We start from the raw sequence: 10,465 nt of genomic DNA on the forward strand, positions 1-10,465 counted from the left end.
TTTTCTGCATTTTGTTTTGTCTAGAATAGCGCATTTATAATTATATTTATAAGAAGACTGGTTTTACAAGCGGGAAGAGGTCAAAATTACTTGTGTTTTGAAATACTGCGTTGCTTTCGAAGCGTTTACGCTAAGTATTTTTCCCACAAGAAATGTTATTAGACAGTTTTAGTATAGCGTTGCTGGATCTTACGTACGCAATACGCTATAGTATAGCGTACGCTAAAAATGACCTGCTCGGACCGAATGTAGATGTGCGTTACGTTTTCGAGTGAACACCGCGCATGATCATGGTTAAATTTGCTAGAGCCGTAGAATTCCGCGTGCTTATAGCGCAATCGTGCTTCTGGAAAGAAATATTGAAAACGAAAAAGTGTCCAATCATTTTATTTCAGATTAAACCAAGCCACAGCTGCCTCGTCAAGCGCGCTTTGCTGCGGGGTACAGAGGCTACGAGTGCGTAGCCAAATTCGATCACGGAGCCTCCGTCAGTCGTCCCGTGGAAACGGCAGCTTTTATCAATGCTATCCCGGAATGAAATTCATTACCCTGATGTCCAGTGCATAGCGAGAACTTCGGCGATTTATTTTAGAGTCGTTCGTCCGTCGGCGACGAACTGTGGGAATAGGCTTAGCGTTGAGCAGATCGCAGCGTCGACGCACACTGCGAGCGGCGAACATTTCCACTGTGCACTCCTTCAGCTGCAGGGCGATCTGATTCGACCGCGGTAGGTCCCAGAAAGAATCGCCGAGCTGAAAACCACGCAATTTCACGTAACACAGAACTTCGAAAACACCACGTCGCCTTTGCTGCGCCAGTCGAGGCAAGCGCCATCTTGAAACTGCCGCTCTCGTAGGGGTCCGAGATCTCTCGAGAGCGTCCCGCAAGGCCCGCTAGTCAGCAACGCAAAATTCCCAGCGTTGCGTGTGTACGCAATACGCTAGCCCTTCTATTGCGTTCTGCGCATGCGCACTCACGACTCGCAATCTCCTCGCGTACGCAAAACTATAGCGTACGGTCCACTAAAGCTGTCTATTAACTGCAAAGTGCGGCCATATGTCCCGACCCAGCTTCGCTGCTTTCGCTGCCAGCGGTACGGTCACTGTTCACGAGCTTGCCGTGGTCGTGAAACCTGTGCCAGGTGCAGCGGCACTAACCATACTGCTGACGACTGCAACCTCGACTATAAATGTGCAAACTGCAACGCCGACCATCCTGCCTACTCTCGATCTGGTAACCACTTTAAAAAGGAAGAAGAAATACTTGCTCTCAAGGTGAAAGAAAACATTTCCTACCAGGATGCAAAGCGCCGCCTCTCTTTTGACGAGGCGGTGTCCAGCAGAGGACCGGCACCGTCTAAGGTATCGGTGGCGACCCAGGTGTCTTTTTCAGACCACGGGAAGCCACTGCAGTCCTCTACGCCCAGGCTGAAGCTTGCGCTTCCTGGGCATTCTATCTCAGCTGCGAAAGCAGCAGATCCACCTAGTCGCACCAAGGACATAGGTGCCGCAGCCGCGACGGAGGTCACGCCTTTTTGACCTTATTAGTAACGTCCTTCAAATGAACAACAACGCGTCTTAACGGGACTTATACGCATCTTAACGGCGTATCGCTATTTTGCTATTCAACAATTTATTCCGATTGGGGCTTGAGCACATGTCCTGAAAGCCAACCGAAAATCGAATCAAATCTGAAAATTAAAATATCGTTTCATGCTATTTTCAAAATGCGGTACTGCATGTACGTTACAGGTATTTTTGTTGAGGCTTATTTGTGCTTGTTGTAGAATAAAACGCCACGTGTTTGTTTTCTAAAATATTGTGCTGGATTCATTTTTGAACATACAATTTTCTTGTCATTTTTGTACTCTTCTTGGCAGATATGTTTTAACCATACTAAACAAAAGGCAACTCCAACAAAAAGACATGGAAGAACCACAAGCGCGATGTGTACTTCTATCATTTCTCACAAATCCCATATTTCCAGTTCCATTTGCTGATCCAAACGCGCGACTACAAAACAGTATAGTTCTTTGGTAGTCTGCAATCTTCTGCCGTAAATGGTGTAGGGTATTTTGCTCGAATCACTCTGATAAATTCTGTAACCCTGCATGGCAATGCGCAGCCGTTTAATGGAAACACAACTGGCTCTGCAGTCCTATTTCTGTACAGACTCTAATCTGGTGGCTCTGAATTTGTTTTGTCACCTCGAAAAGCACCATCAAGCCATAAAAAGGCTTTTCTGTAAACATTTCTTTGAGAACCATCAGAGTTGCCATGATATTCAAGTCGTGACAAGAAAAAAAGAGGAACTTGGTTTCACGAGTTGCATTTTTAAACCCTGTGATGGCAGTAGCGTTCAATTGGTTTGGTTTCCTGCAGGCTGATATCGTTCCTCAAGGGGTGTAGCAATGTCCCTGAAGAATAGGAAGAATATCGCAGTTTTATGTAACGAACTGGAATTTACAGTATACCGAGCGGAAGAAACATTTATGAGTTATGCAACACGAAAGTTATAAATTCATGACGACTTCTGGAGGAGTGCAAGAAAAATGCTGACTTGAATGATCAGAAAATGAATTTCGCGCTAAAGGTAGAAGTGGCACATGGCACTTTTAATTACGTGGAAACGGCCGTCGTGCTTTGGTTAGAATGATTATTGCCACTCTCAGACTATATGAAAGTATATTTAAAAAACAAGGCACTTCTCTTGGCATTCCAATTGACAGGTTTTCTCGACGTTGTCTGATTTACTCAAAAAGTTTCCTATTTATATATACGTAGAAATGCATATTTTTTAAATGAGGAATTGTGGCAAATAAACATTAAAATATCCATATCTTGCATATTGTAAACTTAAATTTAAATCAATTTAAACTGAGTATTGAAGCACTGCCGTCTTCAATGTGACGGTATATATGCCAGTATCGAGCAATCGGTGCTGCCAACTAAAAGCGGCTCCGCGCATCACATATTGCCGCGCGCAGGGCTGAGAAAGCAACGCTCGGACACGGACCTCTAGAAAGTTCTCGTTTATTCTTGTTCCAGACGTAACTTCTATCATTTATTCCTGCTTTTGTTTTCTAGAAAGTGCTTGTTCATTTTCGCCCAGCGCGCGCAATGCTCGAGCCGCTTTCGCGGAATCTTCGAGATAGTGACGCACTCTAGATAAGAGGCCGCCCGCGACCTTGTCGAGTCAGTTTCGCCTCAGCGTTCGATCTTGCTGCTTCGCCACCTTCGATGCCCGCAACGCTCTGTTATTATCTTTCCTTTTCCTTTTATTTTTGGGCACAAGTTCACCCCATTAAACGTTCAGTTTACTCAGTCATTCGCCACCTCGTCACTTGTCATCCGTGCCATTCTGGTGGAGGTGCGGGGTGTTGCATTCTATGCCCGTTAAACGTACCCCTCCGAAGACATCCCGGCCAAGCGACGTGCTCAGCCCCGGAAGGCTACCCTTCGCCGAAGAAGCCGAAGCCCGAAGAAGCCGTCGTACAAAAGGTTAGTCTCCCGAATTGGGTCTCTTGCACGAGAACCGGAAGAAGAAGATCCCGACCATGACTACCCCGCGCGTCGTCGTCCTGCCCGTCGCACCCCGGACTCCGACGCCTTTCCACGGGGATTTCCACGAGGACATCGAAGACTGGCTGCGACACTAAGAACGTGTAGCCCGCCACAACGGATGGACGACTGAGCAGTGCCTCCACAACCTTTACTTCTCGCTTGAAGGCACTGCGAGGGACTGGTTTGAAAACCACGAAGCCTCCCTCCCCACATGGGAGTCCTGCGTCGCTGAACTTAAGCGAATATTCATTAACCACCATCGTCGCCAGCGAGCAGAGGACCTGCCTCAAACAAGAGTGCAGGGCCCCAACAAATGCTTGACCAGCTTTGTTGAGTACGTCCTGCGTCTAAGTGCCCGAGCCGACCCGGAGGCGGCTGAGGAAAAGAAACTTCGGATCCTCATGCGAGGCGTCAAGGCAGAAATTTTCGGAGGCACGGTTCGTCATTCCCCGACGACCGTCGATGCCTTTGTCAGTGAAGCCACGAACATCGAGCGCGCACTGACGGCCCGTGCAAGCCACTACCACTGACTCGCCGGCGTGCCTACTCCTCCAACCGTCGCAGCTACCCGTCTGGACCTGAGCACCACCGGTGTCAACAGCCTTCGGGAGATCGTCCGGGATATCGTCCGGGAAGAGCTCCGGAAGATCCTACCTGCTGCAGATCGCCCAGCCTCACTCTCACTCGCCGACGTCGTCCGAAAGGAAGTTCACCGAGCCTTCCATCCCAAGGTTGCCGTCACCGCAGCAGCACAGTAGGAGCCAGCCGTGAGCTACGCCGAAATGGTCCGACGAGCACCGCCAGCCCCGCGTCCGTACACGGCGCACCCCCGACGTGAACGTTCAGCGCCGCAGTATCCCCAACACCATGAAGATTGGACGCACGTATGCCCAGAACCAACTGTAGCAAGGAAGACCGACGTGTGGCGCACGGCCGACAGGCGACCGCTGTGTTACCACTGTGGTGAAGCTGACCATGTGTACCGGCGATGCCCCTACCGGCAAATCGGGCTTCGCAGGTTCGCACCGGACGCACCACGCCCAAGGAGCGGAGAACGACATCGAGACATCGAAGAATACCTGCAACGTGCACCGTCTCCAGCGGCCGCTCCATCTCGAGGATACCGTTCGCCATCACCACGACGTCCAGCTTCGCCGATGCACCGACCCCGACGTGAAAGCCTGTCGCCCCCTGCTCCTCGCCGGGGAAACTAGGCACGGCAATGCCGGGAGGTGGTGTTGCCGAAGACGAACGATGCCAAGACCGTTTAAGATCGTCGGAGCTCTCCCACTCTAACGCCACCACGCCCGGAAACGACGTATCTGCAACAATGTCGAATAACCTCAACGTTATCATCGACGGCCACGACGCGACGGCGCTCGTCGTCACCGGAGCAGACTACTCCGGTTTGAGTGGGAGACTCTCTCGTCGCCTTCGGAAAGTTATGACGTCGTGGGACGGGCCGCAGATACGAACCGCCGGCGGACATCTCATCACACCTGTTGGCAGGTGCACCGCTCGCGTTGAGATCCACGGTGAAACCTGCCCTGTGAAGTTCGTCGTTCTGCAAGACTGTTCGAGGGACGAACAGCCTTGCAGAACTGGTTGGTTCCAGGTCGCAACCAACAAGCGTCAGCTGGTTGGTTGCGACCTGGAAACCAACCAGCTGACGCTGCGGAAACCTGTGATGACGTCCGGGGACCAGGAAACAACGTCGGCCGCCTCAGCCGCTGTGCGTGTACTGTCCGAGCACGTCAACTTGCCACCGCGCTCGAGTGTGCTGGCACGGCCGTGGTGCTGGTGCCCGTCGTAACCGAAACGGCAATCTGCGGAGACGCCCTGCTGGAGGGTGATGTTCAACTGCTCCTAGGCAGAGGGATCGGTGTCGCCAGAGGTGTGACGCAGCTCCAAGGTGGACGCACTGCTGTCCTTGTAACGAACTTCCGACTAGAGCCTCAGCACCTTACAAAAGGTGCCACCGTGGGACACATCGAGGAGCTCCAAGACACAACCGCAGTCGCCGCAATCTCTGAAGACTCCCCTTCGTCGCAATACGAGACAGCGTCATCCTCAGAGCTCGACACCGACCCGCTCGAGCCGCTTTCGCCGAATCTTCGAGATAGTGACGCACAGTAGATAAGAGGCCGCCCGCGACCTTGTCGAAGTGAGTTTCGCCTCAGCGCTCGATCTTGCTGCTTCGCCGCCTTCCACGCCCGCGACGCTCGGTTGTTATCTTTCCTTTTCCTTTTATTTTTGGGCACAAGTTCACCCTATTAAACGTTCAGATTACTCAGTCATTCGCCGCCTCGTCACTTGTCATCCGTGACAATATAGAGTAAGCGCATGCACAGAAAGAGACCACACGCTGTCGCGGTAGTGTTTTTCTCAATGCGCGCGTTCTGAAGAAATAAAAACAATTACCGTCGCGTTCCTGAAAGCAGGCCAGACCAGTGCCCGTTACTTATAAAATTCAATCGATTACAATTACGAATTACCGAGCCTCAAATGTAATGGATTGCCGTTACAAATTACTTACAATGAGCACCGGGCACACAATAATGTAGAAACCCTTTTTAACCCCTTTAGTCAGAGCCACAAAATAAAATAGTTTATATGAAAAAAAGGAAAAAACCTGTCAGATTGGAGAGAACATGTTAGGACCTTTAGACACTTTCTTATAAAGATAGAGAGAGAAAGAAGAGACTTGCGAAGGCGGAAATTCTAAAGTGGGATTTACAATCAGAGGCCGAAGAGTCATTGTTAGTTAGGGACAAGAGACCGAATTTTGCAATATGCCTTCACTTTCAAGACACAGGTGTTTCTCTGCGGCGGCTGTTCAGACAGTTGTATGGAAGCGATGTTTCCACGTATCGGTTCTAAAGCATATCGCGTGTGTACTGCCATTCTTGTTATAGTGGTGCCTTTTTTATGTTACCATGTGTTCTTAAGTATAAAACTTGGAAGAAGTCCTCAGCATAGAGTACATGTCACACCTGGAAGAAGGTGCAACAAAAGTTCGATTCCGAGTAAGTCATCACCATCTATATCGAGAAAAGACAAACTCGTCAGTGCGTGCTTTCCGTATGGAACAGACCTTTTGGCGAGCAAGGAATCTTGCGTTTGCTTGAAAGGGTGGACCGGGGAAAGTTGTTCCGTGCCACAGGCCGTATGGGACAGTTATGGTTTCCAAACCTGGTACCGTAAAGGATACATCAAACGTCGTTCCAGACCTCGAACGATCATCAACTCCCTCGTCTTCAACCACGAAGTGGACCTGCTAGAAATTCGAGTGAACGTACTTCACGATGCCGTGGAGTACTTCTTGGTGTGCAAGGCCAACTACACATACTTCGGCGATCCCAAGCCACTTCACCTCAAGTCGAACCTCTCCACCGGCTTTCTGTCTCGCCACCGGCACAAGATCATCAGGCTGGAGGAGGTGAGCACCAGTTTCGTCGCCAACGAAGATCCTTTCGCCCAAGAGAACTACCTCCGCAGCTTCATTTGGAAGAAAGGTCGCCACAAGTTTCCAAAGCTGAGCGACGACGACCTGTTCATGATCTTAGACGCGGACGAGATTCCGAGCAGAGAGGTGATGCTGTTCCTCAAGTACCACGATGGATTCGGAGAGCCCATCTCTTTTGACCTTCGATGGTTCCTCTACGGATTCTTCTGGGAGAAGCAGCAACCGGTGAATGTGGGCGGTATCTGCACCGTGGGATACCTTCGAGAAGTGCTCCACAACGACTCCCTCCTTGTAAGAGATAAGAGGTTTCGAAATATAAACGCGACTATACCGGTGACACGGGGACAATCTGGATCCCCTGGACAATCTCGGGGACAACTCGGGCGTACGCGGGATGGCATTGCTCATGGTGCTTCGATGCGGCCGGAATCCAGGTCAAACTGATATCCGCTCAGAGGGACGACGGTGTGCGCTGGGGAGACTTCGCCGCGAAGCGTGATGTCGGATACATCAACTACCTGAGAAGAACGGGCAGGTATTTTGACGAAAGTCAGTCGCTTCAGAAGGTGGACGGGTACATGGCAGCGCCGTCTTATTTACGAAATGACGTAAAGCGGTGGCGCTACTTATTGTCTGTATAGGTAAATTTAACCCCCTTGCTCGAACTACGAATAGTATGAGTATATTTTGATCCAAGAAAGGACTCTTAGTTTTATTTCTGAGAAGGGTTGACTACTTCGGTTGGCAATAAATGCCTCGAAAGTATAGGGGTTTATGATCCCTGTTTGGTGGAGGCAGTTCTACAGTACATACATGCACACATCACGACCAGCATAAGTCACACGATACAAGGCTGACGAAAGCGTGAGCATCACCTTGGATGGCGTTTGACCGTTTTTGACTGAGCCACCTTTATTATGAGGGCATGCGCTTCATTGCCTCCATGTTCATGAGTCCGGGCCACAGTGTAAGAGATATATAGGTGTGAGCGCCGCGCGATTGAACAAGCCATATAAAGTCCTCTCCGAGCTTTGGCTGCAAGCGGCGTCAGTAGATGACTTTGCGATATGCGGCTAGGAGTAGCCTGTCGCGTGCTTGGTTTCCCGTGCTTCTGTAAGGGAAAAATATGCTTGATTTTTAAGTTGTTTTCCGGGTACGCCGCGTAATGCTGAATTTAGGACTTCCAATACGCTTGTTGCTTAAACGATGCTTCGTAATTCATCCAATGTTTGTGCCTTAACTATCGAAATAACAGTATTATGAACGCATTGAAGTGGAGAGGTTGCTGCCGCGGTGTTGATGCCAGCGCCCGCCAGGGTAATGTCACTGGATCCTGGGAAAGTAGCGCCAAGCTCCCCGTATGGTCGCCATTCTGGTTCATGGAATGAGTAGTTTCTCTTTCACCTTTTCATTCTTGGTGAGCCGACCTAAATTCGCTGGTGAGGGGTAGTTTGATAGAGACGTTTCGTGAATGATGAGAGTTTGTTATCCACACATCGACGAGACAAGCGCGCATCTTCGAACTGCCACGACATGCGGCACCGGTGCTCGGCGGCATTGCAAAATAATCTTCCCGTCTTGAAAGGCGCACTGACAGGGTATTGTATGCTCGCCGAGGTTTTTAGTTGTACATGACATATGAGAGCCCAACTACCCAGAAGACAATTTGCGGCTCGAAATTCGGTTTCTTTCCGTTCGAAAACCGCCGATCAAGAACTAGCCGGTTCGAGTCTCGCTCACTCTCTTTTTCGTGGTCACGGACCGTTTTCTAAGGTTTCGACGCGACCACCAATTTTGATTAAAGTCTTTGTCACTGAAGGCACACACTCAATATTGAAAGTAGAAAAAAAAACATGAAACGCATTTTTTGTGCCTTCTAAGAAACTGCAAATATGTTGATTGAAAAAAAAAGTTCCACGGAGAACCGGAAGCATTATGTGCGTGCGTCGTTGTATCCTGGGACTCACGGGGACGGCGATGGCAGCGGACGATGGGCGTGGGACCTCTGCTTGAGAACTGTCGCTCGCGGTACCGGCGAATTCTGTCTGCCTTTAAAAGAGAAATTTGGGACTGGCCCAAAAAATTGGTATTCATTCCGTACAACACGCCCGACCACCAAGCCGATTTGCACGAAGACGTCGCCGAGCCGTCGCTCCCTTCTCGTGGCTGAAGATATCGCTCGCGCAAATGTCAAGCACGAAGTGTGTACTTCGAGTTGAATGTGCACGCGTATGATTTCTTTACTAGGTGCGAATGTCGCCAATGCGTGGTGCTTCCCGACTTGGACCCGGTAGTGCTTTTGCTGGAGGAAAATCGGCAGCAAACTTTTCAACTTACAGTTTACCGGCAGCATTATTACTGAAGACAGAGTTCCCCCAGTAGCTCAGTGGTAAGCCGCCCGCTTCACGCGCGGTGGTACCGGGTTCGATCCGCAGTGAAAGCGTAATTTTTTTTTTTTTTTTCATTTTACGATGTTTACATTTTTTTTTACAATTATCAGTGAAGAAACAAACACAAAATAACAAAACTGAGTTTTAAAGTCGATGCACACATTTCGGCGTGAGCTCAAGATGCTGATTTGGGGCAGGAGGATGTAGACGGTTGCGAAAAGCGTTTACTCCAAGCTTGGGCACATAGTATCGTAAAATCGCAGTCGACCACAGTCAAGCGTCAAAAGAACAGCCTATCGTCGCTTGCGGCTCACCAATTCGCGTCTTCAGAACGTTGCTCGCCCTTCCGCGGCGGAAACGGGAGCCTGCTAGCGGGAGTCCACTGATTCTCTCGCGCAAGTCTAACGGCGGTACTGCTTGTGGTCATGGCTGGTGTACAGCCATATCTTAATGCAAAGACCACTTTTATTTTCTCAACGTAGCGCTGCAGCTTGTATGAGTTTGAGCCTTGGTGTTTCAACGGTTTTCCTAAGCCAACGAAACTAGCTGTAGCGAACACAGTAAGCGGGTGGGCATTCCTTCGAACTGGAACGGCTGAAATTGACCTAACGACATGTGCAAACGTCCCAAGAAAATATACCATGAATTGTTTTGTAAATAAATAATAAAAAAAAGCAACGAAATCCTCCCTCTCTTCTTCGGTGCACTTGGTCCAAAAGGATCAGCGGTTAGCTTGGACGTCTTGTCGATTGTCAAATGCCATGAGTTTGATAGCACCATATGCTTTCCCACACTTAGTGTCATTTTAAATGAATTTGTTATCCTAGCTAGACAGATTCCATTCATTTTAGACTATTTTTACATTAAACTTGGTAATTAAAAATGCTATACTTTGTACCTGCCATGGTAGTTTGCTATATTTGGATTACCTTAGCTATTCTCGGGTTTTAAATTAAAGCATATGCGAGGAGTGAACTAGTGATTAAAAAACTAGCTATTAAGATTTCTTAATTTTATCATCACTGACACAAATTTTGATAATTCAT

General features: G+C 49.2%; 1 pseudogene; it reads left to right on the forward strand.

Moving 5' to 3' along the window:
• Nucleotides 1-6,499: 6,499 nt before the first annotated feature.
• On the forward strand, nt 6,500-7,670 carry LOC115318728 (annotated as a pseudogene).
• The last annotated feature ends 2,795 nt before the right edge of the window (nt 7,671-10,465 follow it).

This window comes from Ixodes scapularis, unplaced genomic scaffold (assembly GCF_016920785.2).
Source record: "Ixodes scapularis isolate PalLabHiFi unplaced genomic scaffold, ASM1692078v2 PGA_scaffold2__306_contigs__length_199485367, whole genome shotgun sequence".
NCBI classification, from domain to species: domain Eukaryota; kingdom Metazoa; phylum Arthropoda; class Arachnida; order Ixodida; family Ixodidae; genus Ixodes; species Ixodes scapularis.